Source organism: Tauraco erythrolophus, chromosome 18 (assembly GCF_009769465.1).
Source record: "Tauraco erythrolophus isolate bTauEry1 chromosome 18, bTauEry1.pri, whole genome shotgun sequence".
NCBI classification, from domain to species: Eukaryota; Metazoa; Chordata; class Aves; order Musophagiformes; family Musophagidae; genus Tauraco; species Tauraco erythrolophus.
The window spans coordinates 4,696,231-4,716,541 of NC_141482.1; positions in this window are offsets into that span (position 1 = coordinate 4,696,231).

Consider the following 20,311-nt stretch of genomic DNA (forward strand, 5'->3'; position numbering starts at 1 on the left):
TCAGGATATGGTATTTTTTGAACAAAAACTAAAGAAAAAAGCACCACAGGAAAAAGTTTTCTGACTAGCTTTAGTGGCTAACTGGCTCCAGCTCAGCTAAAGATTAGGAAGTCCCAGAGAGATTAGTATATGGGGTGTGAGCTCCATGTTTGAGAGTACCACGAGGACTTGCAGATTAGCCCAGGTCAAACAGAGCAATCAGTTTTGCCTCACATCCAGAACTCCCAAACTGGTTTGAGACCCAAATACCTCCCTGTGCAGCAAATCCTCTTCCTGAGTTGGGTGTTGCCACGTGGGATCCCCAAAAGGGTTGTAGTGGCTTACCCTTAAGGGTTTCTTTTGCTTCCTAAATATATGTTTGTTCAACACTGTTCCTTAAACAAGAGCAAAACCCCCTGTATAATTCATCATCGTAAGAATAATGAGTTCGTTAAGAGGCGTTGGATCGACTAAGTCATGCATTAGGCCTGGTGGTGTAAGACAAGAGTTAAACAACCCACTGTATTGCTATAATTGGAGTCATAGGAATTACAGTAAAGGAGCACCAAAAGGTAATAGCCAGTTTGGTTAAACCCCCTGGTTTCCTCTGGCCACAAATTATCATATTTCTTCTCTGAATCGGACCTCCCCTATGTTTTCAAGGTCCTGTAAATTCAATGCTGTTACAGTAATCTCTAATCCTCACACAGACCACTGAAGTCTTTTTTTTTTTTTTTTCTTTTTACACAGCTCATTTGTGAGATATTTACTGCTGAGAGCCTGATCTTGGCTTCGGTTCGGCTGATAAGTAGGCACAGAAAGACTTTCAGATTAGGAAGACAAATAAATATTTGGAACTGATTAAACTAAAAGAAGGTTCAGTTGTATAATGTTCCAGGGCTGATTTAAATACATGAAGTCAAGAAACAGCAGAGATAAAGTGAATACAGCAATCTCTTGGTCTGAGTGCTGCAGAAATTAATACGCATGGTGGGAGATCACCTCCTGGTCCAAGATGCTCTCACAGGGTGGGAAAAAGGTTGATTTAAATTTCTTCAGCTTGCTTAAACTGGCACGGTGGTACTCAGCCAAAGTTGATGGAGTAAATTTAAAGTGTAACAATTGAGATCTGCCACTGATCAGTATATTTTGTTGTTCCTTCTTGTTTTCCTGAATATATTCCACACATGCATAGTGTGACAGCTGGCCCTGAGACAAAAAAAAATGTAACATATGTTGTAGGAAGAACTTGTGTTTAATACAAGATAGATGCACATTTCAGCACTTAAACTGAGCTTCTACTGAATGTGCAAAGCGGATAACTGCCTCTGCAGATGCGTTTGATGAAAATAATGAGCGTGCAAATAGCACGTGTGATTCAGTACCCCGTCTAGGAAATAGGTCAACATGATCTATCACTGTGGCCTGTGCTTTGTGCTGATCCTGTAGCGGGTGGAAAGCTTCCAAATACCTGAGGTATTGCCTTTTCTGCCTTTAATGGATACTCTATATTCTATAATAATAGTGGCATATACAGTCAGTATTCCTACCACTTTGCGTTGCCCTCTGGGGGAAGGCAAACAAACCTTAGCAGCTTTCTCCTCTTTTTCTTGAACAATCCCTTAACACACACTACAATCATCCCGAAATGCATTCAGTAAATCATCTCTGATTGCACAGCTAAAGAGCGCTACTCTATATCGGTCATTTAAAATATCTTCAAGGGTTTCATTGATGAAGACTTTCCAAAAGGAAAGAGGCAACAAGAAAGATCTATTGAATTTTGAGTCACTGTATGCTGGGTGTTACATTAGAACTTAAATCAGATCCAGCATTTCACAGGGAAGGGAAAACAGAAAAGTCAAGTGAGACAAAGGGCTGTTTATCCATAGGAAGACGTGACATGCGTTAAAAGAGCCACCTCAGAAAAGGGTTAGCTGTTCAAAATGCCCCCTTAAAGAAGATACAATTAGAGCTTAATCGTTTCTCTCTTCAGTTCAAAGCTCCCACGTCTAAGTTAATGAACACGGATGCCAAGTCAGCCCTATTTGTGCCTTGCTTATCTTGACCATTTAAGCAAGCTGGCTCTTGGCTAACATCACTGTTTATAGACACACAGCTCTGCACGGGAGCGTTGCTCCTCTTCGCAGGCTGGATTTTGCTCTGTACAGAGTGTAGAGGATCAGATGTAATTTCTTCCTTCTAAGGAAGTCCTAGCAACTAATTTACAAATAAGTTGATAAAAAGCTAATAGATGCCAAATGAACCACAGGAGGACTCTTGATGTGTTCCCTGAACTGCAGGAACATGGTGGAAAATTACAAGAAAAAAAAAATCAATGAAGAAAGAAAGTTGGAGTCCATAAAGTTCAAGCAAGGTACAATTGCTACTTGACACCAGCATCTTCTTGCAGAGCAAATTAGTTTATTCACGTGTATAATGCAGCACCATGTGTTTGAGGCTGCTGGATGTTATGGAAAGGCTGCAATGTGGAGTCAAGCTCTCAAAAGCCGTGTCTATACGGGTAAATTAAATACATCTGGCATTACTGTCCGACACATCTCTATACCATACCACTCTCTTCTCCTTCAGAGTCTGCTGCTGTTTGCAGGATACTTGTTGAAAAAGCCCTAACATGTTAAATCACAAATCCTTCATGGGTTTGTTAACCTGGGCCAAAATTGGGGACTGCTGTAAAAATTTTGGCCAGCAGGTATCTGCTAAGAGAGTATGAGGAGGAAGGCAGGGAGGCAGAGGCAATGCCATGCAGAGCCGTGCCGGAAGGCTGGCTGGGACCTGGCAGCAACACAGGCTTCTGGTCAGGGAGCACTGAGCACTGATAAATTAATGACATTTCTAAGCTGAGAGATGCCCTGGCTGCATTGTGAGGCACAGACATGGCCCTGCCTCTGAAACTGCCACTTTTTATAGTGTTTTGTCCCAGCCTTATGCACACAGACTCTCTTCCTGGAGGAGGGTTTTCTCTTTTCCTCCCAAAATCACTGTTTCTCTTCCCCTACTCCATGCACAACACTACATTTTTGTCTCCTGTCATTGCATCTTCCAGGGGGAGCAACTTGCTGAGGCCAGTGGTTAGGAGTGTGCATGTCCTTGAAGGCATGGCATTTGATGCCAGCTCCTTATGGTCCTTTGGCCTCATCTGCTTCAAAGTGTGCTGCACTTGGTGCAATTTTGCTTTGCACCTGCAGGTAACTGAGTGCTTTCCTCTCGATGTGCACATACGAGACATGCACAGATATGTATATATATATATACACACACAGATACTCCTGTACAGGCTGTCAATCAGTTATACATCTAAATTTGCAGGCATCTGACTAGGTATCATCTCAAATCTAACTGATCAGGTTGCTCTGGGTATGGTATTTCTGTCTTTTAAACTTCACTATGGTCATATTCATGGGAGTGTAAGCTGTGGGTCTTTTCATGGTTTATTCTCCATTGCTGTTTGCCAGCACACTGGCTCAAGGTGGAGTGCTGATCCAGCAATATAGGAGCACACAGGTTCCCCACGTGTGTCAGTTCAACACTTACAAATTGATGCCCATCACACTTCGTCAAACAGGTTGTTACAGACCCCAGGAGCTGCTCGTTCATCCCACAGCCCAGAGTACCAATAACATCTGCAGCGCCCAAGGTCTCTTGAAAGCGGTGAAATCCAATCCCCAAAGCCTTGTAGTAGTGATGAGCAGAAAATCACAGCAGCCAGTGCTGGAAAAATAGGAATTCAGCTAAAGCAACAGTACCCTGACAACACTTGGCACTGCAAACATCACTTAACTTGACAAGCAACCGGTAATAGCTAGAGTGAAAATAAAGGGTTAGGCAGGTAGAGAGATAAAGTATGAAGAACATGCTGAGGAAATAACAGCCTTTTGAGAATCAACATTAGCATAATTACTAAACATAGGTAATTGCTGAAATAGCATTTGCTGGCAGCGTTTATGTTTCTAAATGCAACACTCTCTCTTCCCTACGTAATCTTCTGCTAGGACTATAGAGTGTGCTTACACTCTGCTTTTAGCTGAGAGAGAGCTGGTGTGGAAATTGGCACCATCTGAAAGCCGAGGGCATAGAGAGGAACAAACACATTTAACACCTTGGAGTCCAACCATCCTTTTTAAACAAGGTTGTCATACTTGGGGCTACATGCTTTGTTAAAATCTATATGTTATACCATCAACTCAGCATCTGTCCCAGTGCCTTACTCGATACTTGATAAGATTGGACATTCTCAAATCAATTCCTATTGATTTCTCACTGCTGAAAATGGATAAGCATGTGACAGACACAATGAGTGTTTAGTACAGCAGATCAAGCCATTCCAGCACTAGAAAACAATTTGGCTGATAAAAAAAAAAAAAAAAAAAAAAAAAAACACAAACAAACAAAAAAAACCCACCACCAGACACAAAAGCAGTAACATGCAGAGCACAAGCAAAGGTCCTGGCTACAATCAAAAGCATTAGCTGGTTCTGCTTAAAAAGGCATTTGGCCACAATTTTGATGGAAGAGCAGGTGGAAATTAAAAAGAAAAAAAAAAGCAACAGATGAGGTTACATCTGTGAAGGTTGTAGGGCTGATCTGCAATTATTTATGAGCGTTGTATGTGACCTGGGTACTGAGATCATGCAGTGCTGCCTTACTGCATCTCTTACTGTATGTTGCTGCATAGGGCAGATAGGAAGCTGTCAGAGGCAATAGCTGGCCTCTACCTAAGTAAATCACCTATAAATACCATAGGGAGGGGAAAAACTATATGTGCACTTTCAGCTGTGAAGATTCCCCTGGATAACAGAAGTACAAAAGGGACTCAGCCTCGTTTTTTTTTTAAATGAAGCGAAAAAATGATTTGAAAGTAACTGCAGAGGGCAAAAATGGAACCATGAAGGGTGGCTTAGAACGTGCAGGATATCACGGAGACAGCCCCCATGGAGAAGGCTGAAGTAGTGAGGTCTTCTAAATCTTCAAAGCGGTGATGAGATGCAAAAAAGTCATATGTAGAGGCAGTTCTTACCGTCTGAAAACATATTTCTGTTTTGGAAATTGCAGTATGTGAGGTCAGAAGTTGATATCCATCTCTGGACTACTGACCATGGCTCACTGAAGGAAGATACCTACTGACCAGTCTCAGACGATGAGCTGAGAAATGGATGTCATGCTGACATAAGCAGGGAAGGATTGTGGGACCAAAAGAATGAGTCTTCTGCTGGAGCAAAAGCATGAGGCTCGCTGAATTCTGCCTCCTTGGCTCCCTAGCAATCCCCTCTGGGGGTTTCACCAGCAGCAACCCAGGCAGGTGTTTCATGGAGCATAAATTGCACTGTCCTCAGGGATAGCTCAAGCCTTGAACATTTGCACTTGAACATAATTTCCTCAGAGGAAACTCAAACACAATAAGCAAGAAGCATGAGGCCATTTGGTGATCCATACCTAAATAAGAGATAAAAAATGGCAGATGCTTCAAAAATAAGCCAGAAGAGCCTTCTACTGCCTAACCCTGTGGTGGCATTTAGACAGACATTTATTTAGGCAAGAAGATCAGTATTTTGCTGTCATTCATTACGGATTTACCAGTTTTGTATTGATTTTGTTGTGGCCTCCTATGTACTTTAATTGCTGCAATAGAAAAACAAGTTGCTATACATGACATTTCCTTTCTGAGAAGCTGGCAACAGAATTGCATGAGCCACTGGTAGATTCACTGATTTCCCTTGTGAGTCAGTAAAAAAATGATGACTGAAACAGCTTGTCCTCCTTTCTGTTCCAAAACAGCTACTTTTTTTTTTCAAGAATTCTCACTAGCTGTGAATTTAAAAACAGACATCTTCCTAATTGCTGGATAATATGGTAGACTCTCCTATGGTATTTCACAGTTATTAACTCTGAGGTTTCATTGATTTACTTTGAGGGACAGACACCTGAGTGCCTTTGCTGGAGCAAGCAGGGTTGCTCAGGTCCACCCAGAGTTGGCCAAGGGCAATGGGGATAATTGACAAAGTGGTTTCTGGTTCTTTCATCATTAGATTGACACGTGGTGCAACCCTCAGGACCATGGATTGAAAAAGAAATGCTTCCTTCCTCTGGGATGCAAGCCACCAGCTCAGAATCAAGGCTTCTTACCTGGGAGATTTGCAGCAGCTGGAAACCCATATGGTGTGGGTCATGTCACAGTGTGCTTGCAGACTGAGGAGCAGATATGGCTGATTAAGTTACCTTACCTCGTCCCTCTGGAAGGGTTTTCTTTGATAATATAGTTTCTAGAAGTTCTTCCAGGGCATTTTCAACTCTCCCAGCTGATCAGAGTCCACTGTCCTGGAGGAGCTGCCAGCAGAAGGCATCTGCTCACCGAGAACCTTCAGACTGAAACAGAGGTGAGAGAATGAGGGCTTATTTTGGTTTCCCTGTGCTTTCCTCCTCAACTTTGAATATTTTCAAAAAATAATGTCCTAATCTTCTGTGTTTAGTCATCTGCTGACACTCTCTGTTTGGGTTTCCATAGCTGTACTCTTCTCCTTGTGCATTTCCAATCCCGATACTTTTTTTGGTATATTTTTTAAGCTGTAACTCTGGCAAAACTGAGTCCAAGGAAGGGGGTAGACAGGAGGTAATTCACCTCACTGAAAACTGTGTCAGAGTCAGAATTCATGACAATACCACTATTTGCCTCAGACTGGTTTGGGTCCCACTGCATGAATTAACGTGGTAAGAAAAGAACCACAGAATTCTTCCCTCTAGCAGCTTGGTGCGTGAATATTTAGGTACCGTAACGAGAGGTGCTACAAGAAAACATAGATAGATGAAGGCCTGCGAGGTGATCCATAAATAAAATAGATTCAGTGTGTCCATAAATAAATTAAATTCTGCAACAACCCTGCGAGGTAAGACAGTATTACAGATATTTCTGAGAAGGATAAACTAGATTCCTGGAGATGCAGCTGGCGATGCGGTGTCTCAGCAGCACGTTGGAAGTAGAGCCTGGGCAATCCCTGGTAGGATTTTAGAAGCAGCAATATTGCTGGGGAAGGACAGAATTTGTTAGGGTTGGTCAACCTGATAAGAAACAATTGTGTGCAATTAGGCAAAGCAAAATAGGACCTGACAGCTCTAGGGGCGTATCAGGATTTGTGCAGGTGTATTGCAGAGACACAGAATCTACTTCCTAGAAAGTGTGATTGACAGCAGTGGCAAAACCCCATGCTCAATCCAGAAAGCAGAGGTAGACTGAAGGAAAACAAACCAGTTTTGCCTTCTACTGATCCTGCTTCAGATCAGAGCTGCTGGAAACCTCCTTCAAGGAGCATTTGCAAGCTGTTCTGCAGGGTCATTTCGGCGTAGCCCAGCTGGTTAATGCTAGCAAATCTGGGCTGGTAACAGTTCCTGAAATAAAACCCATCTTGCCAGAAGAAGAAAGTCTAAGAACAGAAAAGTCTGGTTTTATTTTTTCCGTCGTTGCCTGTGTACTTCTCAGAGACATGTAAACAAAGCCAACTTGTTGATGAGAAATATGTCAATCAAAGAGCTGCTGAATGTTCTGGAGACAGTTATCACTAGATGTTTTGACTAAATGTCTGAGAGCTCATGCTCTTGGGAAATTTCCCAATAGATCTGAAGATAAACACACAAGCTTTTGGCATCTCTCCTGGCTGGATGGGAATCTGAGAACTGATAATTATTTACATTTAACCTGTGCACCTTATAAAACTTGCGGTGCATCCCTTGGAAGGCAGCTGGAGCATTTTGCAGTGGTGTTTATTAAGGACAAAGTCCCAGTCAATATTTAAATTCTACCAGACTACTTGTCTACATTTCAAATCATATCAGAATAAAAAATTATACTCTATGTCTTATTCATCTATAGTCACTTTGGTCACAGTTAAAATACAGAGGTAGCAAAAATCAGATGAGCGAACCTGTTCTGGAAAACTCTCCATCGGGGGGTAGCATCACAGACGTTTGATGAGGCAGTGAGAAGAAATTTGGTATTCAAAGCAACTTTAAGTTTTCATTTAAGTCGAGTGTTTAATAGTCCCCTGCTGCAAAAGGTCCCCTGCTGCTTCAGTTCTGTGCTGCTGAACGATCCTTCCTTGGGCAGAACTCTGCTAAATCCTAGGTTTTGGGCTTCAGGGAGGCGAGATGAATTACTGGGAGGTTGGCCTCAAACAGCAAGAGGTAAAGATTCACAACTAGGCACCTGCAAAACACCAAAGCAGTAAGGAGCACGTCGCTGCTGGTGGTCTTGCTGCTTTCTTTTCTGCACAACACTGAAAATGAGCAAGGTTCGCCGTGATCCAGTCTTCTCCCCAAGCATGAGGTGCTCCTGAGCAGTGACATCCAGTGCAGCAGCCTGGGACAGCTGCTTGAACTAGGGCATGGGGTGGTAGAGGACAATACAGGACAATCTCTAAGGAAATAACATCTCTTTAATCTGACCATGAGATAATATTTTTTTCCTCCTATTTTCCTTTTGATTAAATTCTGCCTGTGAGGATATAGGCAGAATCCACTGTGAAGAAGTCTTGAGGAATGGCTTGAACTCAGAAGAGGAATCGGTGAGCAGAGATTTGAAATTAAAAAGCTCAAATTTTCGTCTCTGCCAGCAGCGACCTTTCTGATTTGTGTACCAGGAACATGCATAGGAGCGATTCTTCCTGTTGTCCTGGTGACAAGAATAACAGTGCATAAGTGGTTTTGTTCTCCACCTACATTACAGGTACGCTTGTTTTAATTTTACCTGTTACAACCAGTGTCTCCTCCATAGCACCAGTTGACTGGCAGAAACACAAGCCCACACAGCCCATTGAGTAGTAAACGTATCTGTGAAGTGTCACAGCATTAAACAAAATTTCACAGATCAGCGCAAGGAATAAATACAATGAAAAAAAAATGGTTTGCCCATGAGAATTAACCAGTCTCCATTAGTGGGAGTAAATGACTGACTGACTGACTTTATTCCTGGAGCCTGTAGAGTTCTGTAATTCTCCATCTCAGCCATGAACCTATTATTGTCTTGCCCAGACTCTGCATCTTTTATCTCAGTTAAGTCAGCAAAACAAAGTCTGGTTCAGAGTGAGCTGTTGCAGGTATACAGTGCATTAGCATAAATACCATTGCACAGTACTGCACCAGTATAAGCTTTTCATCTGATCTGCGAAATAATTTTCTCCCCCAGAGAAGTTCAAGATGGTCGGTGTGGTGTGTGTCACGCTGACCATCTGTCTACTGTAGTCTGATCAACGGAGAAAATGATGCTGACATTATTTATACCCCGAAAGCATATCTCTGGGTGGACACTGCTGCACTGTGTGTTTGTGCGTGCCTACATATATATGTACTTTCCTCTATGTATGTATGTATACGTACACACAAAACAAAAGCCATGCGTAAACCCAACTCCAGATCACTGGAGGAGAAATTTTAATGACAGATTGGCTGAAGGATTAGGCTCCCACTTTTGTGTATTCGTAGCTTAAGGAATGATTTCCTTGTTTTCTGCAAACACCCACCAACACGTAGAAATTCTCATAACCTGTCAGAGAATCTAAGAACTTGCCAAAGTGAATTAAGTATATAACCTTAGTGATTGTGTGCATAAGCTCCACTTTGGTCATGAGCTCACACGTTTATAGCAGAAAAATAGCTGCTCTCCAGCCTGTGGGAGGTCACAGGAGCCATGAAAGCCCTCAGTGCCCACAGCTCCTGGCTTCTAGGCAGCAAGTTCATGGGCAAGGACAGAGCAAGTGTTTCTGTCTGAGCCCATTCCTGTGCTTCAGCTCCAACAACTCACAGTAGGAACAGCTTCTTTTCATTGGCTCATTTGGTCCCTACCTGGCAAACTTAAAAAGAGGGAGGGGGACCACTGCACAAGCTCAGCTAACAGTTCATGCGTTGTATTAATTACACCATGTCTTCCTAAATGACTTTGCCTGAGGAGACTGGTTCTCACATGTGCTGTACCAGCTGTGGGTAGCAGTGATGCTCCAGCTGTCCACGTTATATCCATAACACTGGGTTTGGATCTTATTCCTCCCTTTCGTCTTGAATAATCAACATAGGCCTCAGATGAACGGAGACCAGCTGTATTCCTGTTCTTGCGATGGAAGCAATGCAAACTAGAGCAAGAGAAGGACAACAAGGGCATTGCTGCCTTTTCCTGCATATTTTCAGATCTGCAGTCTGCTCAGCCTGTGGCCCAAGGCAATGTGTGAGACCATCCTGTCGCTGAAAATAATCTGTATTTGCTGATCTTCAGAAGTTTCCAGAAAAACCATCGCTGAGAAAAGAGGTATCCTGGCTGATCGTCTACATATTTGTATTGTTTCTGGGTTACTGTTCATTTACAGTGGTATTATGGGAGCAGTTAATTACAATAATTTGTTTGTATAAAAACTCTTCTATATGCCTAAATCTAAACATATGAGTTTCATAACTCATAAAAATTAAAGTAAACAACTCAAGAACAAACAAACACAAATGATAATTAAGTTTTGATTCTTCTAGCATTCCCAGGCCGCTCCTGGGACTTGCCAGTCGTGTCAATATTTTAACATGTTCAGCAGCTCTTGAAAGTAAACAAATGGCCATCGGTGGGTAAGCACTTCTGTGTTTGTTTTTCAGAATTAGTTGCTCAGGTAGGTTGCGTGTGCGTGTGACGGACTGAATGCATTTACCTCCGAGGCACAGAAAGCAGGTGTAGGCATCTGTAAATGCTGAAACCTCCATCGTGTTCATATTAAACCCGAGCTCCAGATTCTGTGAAATGTTTTCTCTACCAGCTAAGCACCAACATAGGGCAGATGGGAAACCTAGGACTCGGACCTATTAGTCTCCCAGGCCTTTACTGACCTCTAACAATCCTTTCTACTAGGATTTCCTTTGGCAAATAATGGGAATTTCACAACACATACAAAGAGTCAAATTCGGTTTGTACAGATTCAGTTTGACAGTATATCTAAAAAAAAAAATAAATCACTGAGCAACAGTATTCCGAATGGCACTGTTGTCCTACGGCTTCTCAGATTAAAACTCCAAGTGATCAGGAATGGCTGCTCATTTTTTCAGCACCGAAAGTCAGTGAGGGAAAAGCCACAAAAAAGTCATCAGAGACGGATTACTTATACTGGGAAGAAAATTACATGAGACGACGATGGGTCAATGCGGGGAGTTAAGTTGTTAAAAGCCTCAGAAGATGGTTTGATGGGGACGAACGGTGATGCCTCTGACAGTTTGGTGCATCTCATGATATCAGGTGGAATAACCAGTGAAGCTGATACAAGTCACAGCCCCGGAGCAGGGATCTGGCTCACGCACCTTTGGATAAATTAGGCCCTGTCTCCACTGATGCTAAAGCTCCGGAGGATGCTGACGCAGTGAAGTTATTTCAGGCCCTTCCCGTTGAGCCGAAGCTCTGTGCAAGGCAGTCTCTTGCCTTCCTGCGGGTAACCCCGTACTCGCCTCGGGGGCTTGGCTGGGTGGGAGCAGGCTGGAAACGCAAGCGCCGTGCGCTGGATCAGGAATCGCCCCTCCTGCCCGCTTAGCTCACGGTGATGCAAGCAGGAGTAACACTCAGCGATGTTCCGAAGTAATTACTGCAGTCAAGTCCTCTTAATACTCCTTCTTTCCTATTTTTGTAGTAGAACAGAAAGAGCTCTCCATCCCCCCTGGGTTGCCATGCCCCTTATGGCCGGAATTGTGCTCGATTGTTATAAAAATGATAAACGCAGTCTTGCTAGAAAAGCCAATCTCATGTTAAATTTCAGTGTCCTGCTCCCAGGTACCAAGAATGTTTTACCTTGACAAAATCCCTATATATTTGTTCCGAAATAGCCAGGCAAGCAATACACAGGCTTTCAGCTCGCAGCCTAGTATAGTTCTGGGTCACTGAAAAGAGCTATAAATGTATAAGCACCAGGCAATAATGATAATAAACAGAGCTATTTCATGCACGTCACCACTCTCAAAAGTCAGTGTCTGGGTTTCTGTAAATATACTGAGACATACTTAATTATTAAAACCAGCAATGAGCTAGGTATGTATGCATATCATATAACTGCGTAGCCTCTGTTATTACATATAAACGCATTTTCTTAATTGCCACGTGAAACTGTTGCCTCCTAAAATTCTGTGGGTGGTTTGAAACAAAGTACTGAAGATTAATACAGTTTTGAACTAGCAAATTACATCTTGTGTAGCTTAGTTTAGCTTTATGTAGCTGCAATAAATGTGTATCTTGATGATATGGTTAATATTACATTACATTGTACAGTTTTCCATTGTGCTGAAATAGGTTTTAGCATTTTTCCACGACGTTAAGATGACAGAGATCAATTACGAAACTGTTAAATGTCAATTAACATCTTTGCAATCTGAATCCCAAATGAACCTGTTAAAACTACCTTATTAGATGTCACTTATATGTATAAATGCTGGTTAAATGTTTAATGAATGCATGAAAAAGTAATTACCTATTTACTGTTTATGTAGTGGTAAGCTAATCCCATCACCGTTAGTTATGTCCACTGGAAAACTAAGATTGAATTTGCAAATCTGAGTGGCTAAAATGGGCTCTGAAACACATCGTTCGTTAATCAGCTGCACTTCTATGTAGTGCCTAAATATAGATTCGAGAATCTAATTTTCAGCACTTCAACAGGAGCATTTTGTCCTATTAAGCTACAAAGTTATTTTTCACCATGGTCTAGTCAACACCTGTGCTCCTTGCTATGGAGCTTGAGCACTGCGCTGCATCTACGGAGTCTTGAGCTTTCCTGGAAAAGGTCGTCTTCACATAAAAAATTCATACTTTTTAGCAATAATTTAGGCTAAAATGTAGTCAGTACAACAAGGTTAACACCTCCACTGGTAGGAAAATGTAGTCATTGCCCTTGGGATAGGAACTTTCCCCTTGCAGAATATTAAAAATAGGATTTTTATTTATTACAAGTAGTCAAGACTTTGCTTTGGCATGTCAGCTGAAAAATGGCACCTTTAGGAACACGGCAGAGGAGATCACATTGCTGACTTCTCTTGCCAATCTCGGTTGCCCTTGCTAAAACCCTGCTCTCTTTATCTGATCCACGGAGAGCGCAGAGGTGCTCTGAAGCACGCTCCGGGGACAGCCGGACTCCTTCTCCATCCACTATGCTAAGCCGAAGGGAATGAGCCTCCTGAAAGCCCACTGTTGGAGTGGGTAGAAGTGGGCTGGGGAACGGTGCCCGTGCCAGGGCAGACCTGTCCCAAGGAAAAGGTACCTCTGGGGTTGCTTAGGCCAGCGCCGGCTCGTGCCCTTGCAGCAAGAGGAAACGCGTTTATTTTCAACGGGTATCGTTTGCCCATCTCCCTGTCCTCTCCGACGAGTTACTTGTGCGGGAGCGAGATCAAAAGGGCTGTTAAAAAGCCAAGCCAGAACAAAGCAGGGAGTTACTAATTGGGGAATGCTTCTTGCCTCTCCCCCTGGCTGGTGAAGCATAGTCTTCCCAAGGCTAAGCTGAGGATCAAAGCGGGATGCTAAGCCTTACAGATCATAGCCCGCAGACAGAGCAGGGGAGAGGGAGGCTGTCAGCCGGGGCAGGCAGGCAGATGGAGAGTTGGACAGGAGCACATGCTCCAGTTCCTCGGGCAACGTGAGACTCTATGGACAAGTCAGTCCGTGGTAGGCTCTTGAGGGAGCTACCATCCTTCAGGAGCATAATCCATGCAGCTACATGTCTTTGTCCCTTTCAGCCATCCTTCTGTTCCTCTTGGCAAATGCATCATGCTTTGTATTGAAAGAACTGTCTCTCTGTAATTAGAAAACACAGTGTTCAGGTCCCAAAGGAAAAGCAGCAAGTGTCACATATGGCAAAAGGGAGGGAGCAACCTTGAGAGCATTAGCTGGAAAGATCCCACCAAAGGGATACCTTCAGTCACCAGCCTGCAACAGGGACCAGCAGGAGTGACATTCCTAGGGATCAGGAGCCTGAACCCAGCTGTGGGGCAACACACCATAGTTGGGAATTAAAACTGCACAAAACTCACAATCTGTCATGCTGGACAGCATGGGCTCCTGGTCATGGTCTCCTCAAGGGTTTCTTGATGGCTATCTCTTACGTCAAGGCCAAGGCTGCTGCCTGGGACGGGGTCTAACTCAGCAAGGTCCCCGAGAGAAACTCATTAGAGGGAAAATGCTTCATCAGAAGTTTGCCAACTATCCTCTGACAGCAGACGTTGTTTCAGACAAATTCCTTCTCTTTCATGTGCTGGATCATGCCAGCTGAAGATGTTATGGGACTCGTTCACTGAATTCTCATTAAAATAAATGCATATTGGCCAGCAGACCTCGCCGTGTGGCTCTCCAAAGCTGATCTTCAGCGTCTCCTCTGCCTTTTGCACCAGATGACTTCAGACCAGGCTATTAGCACTAACTGGGTTGAAAGGGGACCAATGGGAGCCTCTGCTGCCAGATTGTCCCATCTGCAGGTGTAATAAAGCACCGCCTTCCCGGAGCCCAGAGCTATTCTTTTCTGTCAGCCTGGGGCAAAACGGGGCAACAGGCAGAGGTGGCTTCGCTCTTGAAACCTGTAGATTCAGGAAACGATGTATTTTTGTGGCTGGCACAGTTTCTAACAGAAGAAATGGCATTAAGAGCGTTGTCAGGAAGCGGACCTCTGCTGAGAATCTTGCTCTTTCGTTGCTGCTGTTTTGCTGGAGTCGTTCTGGTGGCTCTAACGATAGCAGATGCTTCAGTATAATTTACAAGGAAAAATACTGGGTGTTTGAGCCTCCCACCCCAGAACAGAGTCACAGAGGGGCTTTTTTGTTCAGTTGTTTTAGGAATGCAATTTGGTAATTCAGTTGCTTGCCTGATACATGTCTGCCCTCTGATCCCAGCTACAGGAGATGGAATAAAATGTAACTGGATTTGACAGATAGAATTCATACGCTGTGTTTGAGGCACAGCAAAGCAGCCTGGGGAGAAAAACATTACAGCAAATTATGCTTCCTTATCTCCCTATGCTAACAGTGCCAGGTCAGCTTGGAGTGGTGAATGAACAAGTCTTCGAAAGGACAATACCCACCAAGCTGAAACAGCAATGCTGCCCTGGTCTGACTCCAGGGCTGGGCTTGTGGGCACTGGTGAAGCTGCTGTGAAGTCCCAGGTAATACACTTTTCCTTGCTGGTCCCCTTTCCTATGCTTAGTTTGCAAGTTTGGGGTGAGAGATTGCTTCCCAGCAGGGCGAGCACCTGGGACCTGGCTCTGAGTTGCAGCCGCCGTTGGCTGCTGCAACCCTGTCTGCCTGCGCTGTCCTCTTTGCCAGGGCAGTGGGCTGAGATGGCAGTGCCACGGGCAGAGAAAGCCTCTCCCACATTTTTTGTAGCGTTGTTCAGTGTTTTTGGAGTGCTCTTACAATGCAGATACACCCAGCAGCAAGCCCAGCTCTACAGATGCCCTGGCTGTACTGTGGATGCCCACATAGCTCAGCAACTGGGGAACAGCCAGTTGTGGGCTTTTTTTTCAATTTGTCAATGCAAAATATGCTTATTCTAATATTAATCTTTGGGTCAATTCAGTTCTTAGAGGTGGTTCAAAGCATCACCAAGCACACCCATTAGTTGATATCTTTATTTCAAACACACTCTAGTTTCCTATGAATTGATGTTTATTTAACGGCAGTGGACGGCCATCAATCAGGCTGGAAAGGCTGGAGCAGCCCTGGCTGAGCCTGCTCCGAGCTTGTGGCTAACGGTTCCCATCTGCCTTTCTGCTTTCTCAGCAGCTCTGTATTTTGGGGATGGGCAATGTTGAGGTGTGGATGCACAGCACTGAGAAAGTTGCACATGCAGAAGTGATCTCAGCTCAGCACCCTGCCCAGGGGTGGCCCAGCTCAGCACCACTATGCTGGGCTGCTTCTAGCAACAGGAGTCCTTATGTTGATGTTTTTTTTTAAAAAGGTGTCTAGAGGCCCCTAAAATTTGTCTTGCAAATAGCCAAAGCAGAATGGGTGAAGGAAAAAGTTCGTTATTCTCTGCACTTGCATCCTAATCTTTGAATTCCCATAGTGCCATAGAGACTTTTCTATCAGCATGGTGACTCTGATGTAGCTTCAGAGTGATGGGGAAGGGAGATGGAAATAATTATTCTTCTTCTGCATTCACTACCTGGATTGTAACTATCTAACCTGACCAGATGTCCTCCATTCCTCCCACGTCAAAGCCCGCCTGCTCCTTTCCTGAAACATCCATCACACCGCAGGTCAGTTCTTCCTTGATTTGTAGGAGCTGGTTGCCCAGTCTACCTCCCCTTTAATCATTCCTCTGGCAGCAGCTACAGAGATGAAAAGCTGGGGGGATCTAAGTAATCCATTTCTAAGTGTAAAAAGCCCCAAAAAGTGGGGAAAGAGTGGAAGAGAGCGAGTCCGTCGGCTGAGCAAACAGACTGATTACGTCAAGGGACAGGAAGAGCAGCACTTGGAAATCAATACGGATGAGGCTTTGAAAAGGTTGACTGACTGCACTGGATTAGCTATCGATTTTTGTCATTTTCACAGCTAGTGCCATGCTCTCCACCCGCTGAGGCCATTAAGCTCTGAGGCCTTAAACTTCTAATCCCCCGCTAATAACAACAAGACAATGGCCCAGCAAGCCAAGGATCTAACAGGGTGTCCAATAGCTTCGGCGCTGTATCGAGTGTGCTGATGTCCAGGACGCAGTCGTGGCAGCCCGGAGACGCTGCACGGAAACAGAACACGCGGAAGGATTCAGATCACGCTCAGAGGCCAACTGCAAATCAGTGTTTATTGGTAAGAATCTCCAACTGGTTTCCAGTTAGCACCAGCAGCACGGGACGCATCATTTTGGCAGGATCTCCCTGAGCATTGATTTTGTTAAATCAGACATGAATTTTGTTTGTTTTCAGGATAACTTCAGTAGAGACGTGCAGCAGCGTGGGCTCCCTCGCCAGCAGCTAAAGGGCTGAAGCTGTGTTCAAGCATCATGCCATCACCAGAACTCTGTTCGTTCAGCGTACCCAGCTGTAAGAAACCCTGAGCTTATTTTAAGGTAGGACAAAATCCTGGGTAGGACAAAATACTGGGTCACACAGCCCACCGCAGTCCTGGAGAGCTCGAAAGGTCTCACTTTTGGATCACTGTTTGTAGGATCTCAAGATGTTTGGCTTTGGTCAGTACTCTTCACTCTGGCCACAATTCATGCTGAGTCATTCTGGTAGACAATTCATGGAGCAGCTGGCCCAGAAGTGTCTGGGGGGGTGCCTGACACCAAAGTCACTTAGCACAGTGGGGCTTATCCTGAGAGCTCAGAATGGCCCGGGCGGCTGCACCACCACAGGAGTCAAGTCCTTACCATACATCCTGAATGGAGACAGAACACAGGAAAGGAATAATGGAAATGCTCTTCTGAGATGAATGGCAAGACGGCTAAGGAGTGGGTAGAAGAAATGGGTAGAAGAGATCTGGCTATGAGTGAGTGCTTCCAAGGCTGGGGAACTAAGCCAGCTTCTTCCTATACCCTTTATATAAAGTAGAGTAGATTTGCCAGGTCCTGTCAAACAGCTGATCAGCTTTGTTGCAGCTCAGCTTCCAGAAAGCCTCAGTTCACCAGTGTGAACATCGTCATGGATGCAGCCCAACAAACTCGTGTCATACAGCTACTCTACATCTTACTGGAAATAGTCCATTTCCATTTCAAATAGCCGTGACTGAATGGCAGTGTGTGCCCAGAAGAAGAGGAAAACTCTTGGAGATATGTTGTTTATTCCTTAGCAAGGTCTTGGTCCTTCATACAGCCATCTCAGCAACATCACCTTCTTCCCTCTGCAGCAGCTACCACATCCTTCCTTCAGAGCCTGTGCAGTGGAGAGCACAACCCTCTAACGACCTGCTGCACGTCAGACACCTGCTCACCCACGAGACACTATCCTAAATGCCCAAGTACATTACTAGGGTTCATTTATTTGAGTGATCTGGATCAGGCCAGTGGTGCTGGAAGAGCCTACGTGCAGCAGTAGCACGGTGTCCAGAAGCCTCCAGCGTGCAGCTGTCCGTGCAACCAGCTGAGCAGAGCTCATCGGAGGGGGAGCGCGTTCGGCAGCCTGTCGTGCCTGGATTGCAAACCCTTTGCTGAGTGAGAGCTCGACTTTTCTGAGAATCTCAGCTTAAATGTTGACAGTTTTATTTTGCTTGGGTTTGGTATTTATTTTAAGGGCCTTTGTGCTTCTCGGAAACAAAGGGATTATTGTCAATACACAAACCAAATGGACTCGGCCAGATTTCATCCCGTTGGAAGCAGGGAGATAATGCTCCCACTATAGCAATCATCACCGCCCACCCAACTGGGCAGCAACCAGCAGCAGAGGGATGCGCGAGGGAGCAGAGAGAACTTCTCCATTCACCAACCTTGTGCAAATCTGGACGGTGCAATGCTGCGCTCTCCCCTGATCCTTTTCTTTAGGCATCTGGCCAGCTGGCAAAAGCAAGTCAAATTGAAATGTTCTCTCTCATTTTCTTTTGAAATTGTTCCCTGTTTTTTAAGGGCTGGTGCGCAGCTTCAGCCCGTGCATCGTCTAAGTCCTCCTGAAGTTTTCCAGAACTGCAAGAAAGGGAAAGGTGATGAACAAAGCAATAGGGACAGAAGGAAACAACTTAATTTTTTCACTTACTTCAGTGCACTTGTAGTGCCTGCCCTGAAATTAATGAGCCTATTCAGAGCCAATACTGGGGTAAGTGACAGAAAGCTCTTTAAGGTGAATGTCTTCAAGGCTACTGAAATGAAAATAACCCTGTTTGCGTTGTGGGTTTTTTCTTTCCTTACATTAATTAATATATGTTTTAAAGTTCTTTCAGACTTATTTAGAAATATTTTAACTCTTCCTATTAAGAGTGACTAGAGAAGATGTTATGTGTAAAGGTTTAATTCTACTCAAAATTATTTGCCCCTGTTTTCTCAAAATTGAAGAAAACAAATCCCTTAATTTCTCAGCTCTCATCAACATCATCCCCCTGAGGCTTAAGCAAAATGTTTCGAAGGAAGCATTTGAAGGGATTATTTCTTTACAGCAGCTGGGAAGGGTCTGGGTGGGGAAGAGATTAAGTGACACAACCTCTCACCTCACAAGGTTAAGTAATTTGAGGGGAATCCATAGGTGGTGCAAATCACTTTAACCTCAGCGACTTTTTTATTAAAAGAAAAAAAAAGAGACATTTTATTTAAAAGTTGATTATCCTGAATACCCATCAGTTGCCTCAAGGAGATCACAAAGGGGAAAAACGTCCTCTGAGCAAATTAGCTTGCTTATTTGATAGCGTGGCCGTGGTGAGTCTCCAGAATTCCCGTGGGAAGTTTGTGGGACAGAAGGTGGCCAAAGCAGCAGTTGTCAACTGCCCTCTTCTGCTCCTGAATCCCAGCGGTGAGGCAATCCCAGCCTCTGTGCCCTGCCTGCCTGGAGGGGACTGGCCGAGACGTGGGTTTGGATGCTGCTGGGTTAGTTTGCAAGTACAAGAGGGACCACCTTAGTTTACCTCCTATGTACTGTGCTGGTTTGTTGACTATCTATGATTAAAAAAAATAATGAAAGGGAACATTTGCCACAGCTAATTCTAACAGACAGCACCATCGCTCTGCTTTGCAGACCACACGTGAGTTTGGACCAGAAACTGTTCAGCACGGACACGTGGTGCTTCGCACGGGCAGATATCCACAGGATCGAATACTCGTGCAGGGCTTTGCCGGAGTAAGGGTGACCAACGTTTGTCTGGATGAACCGAGGCATTTTTCACCCTGTTGTGTTTCCAAGCTCTCTCGCCATCACCCTCGTGGTTCTCACCTCTTTTGGGAGGAAGGTGCCAGGTGCCTTTGTCCCACGGCGGGGGCTCGCGAGCCACCTGGCTACTTGCATTCGCATGTGTAGCCCTGCCACCCGCAAGGTAAGAGGAAGGTGCGGTGTGCTATTTGTTTCACAGGAGGCAGAACACTTTTTTTTTTGTTTTATCTCTTTCCAGACAGTTGGCTCAGTTTAATGGACTGTCTTTCAGCCTGTGCATAATTCTTCTCCAAATTAAATTCTCTTAGAAGCCCAGCATAATACAGACCGTGTTGTCAGCTCATTACTTTTACATCCTTTCTTGTTCTGTTTATGTGAGCAGAGGTTTAATTAACTATAATCTACTGTGTAGGCAAGAGGAAAAAAAACGACTCTACTTGAAGGTATATATTTATACTCTATTATATTTTTGAACATTTTTGGTGAGGGGAGTTAACCTTTTTGCTATGAGCAAGGCTGGTTGCTTTATGTATCTATGCAAATGCTCGTGGAAG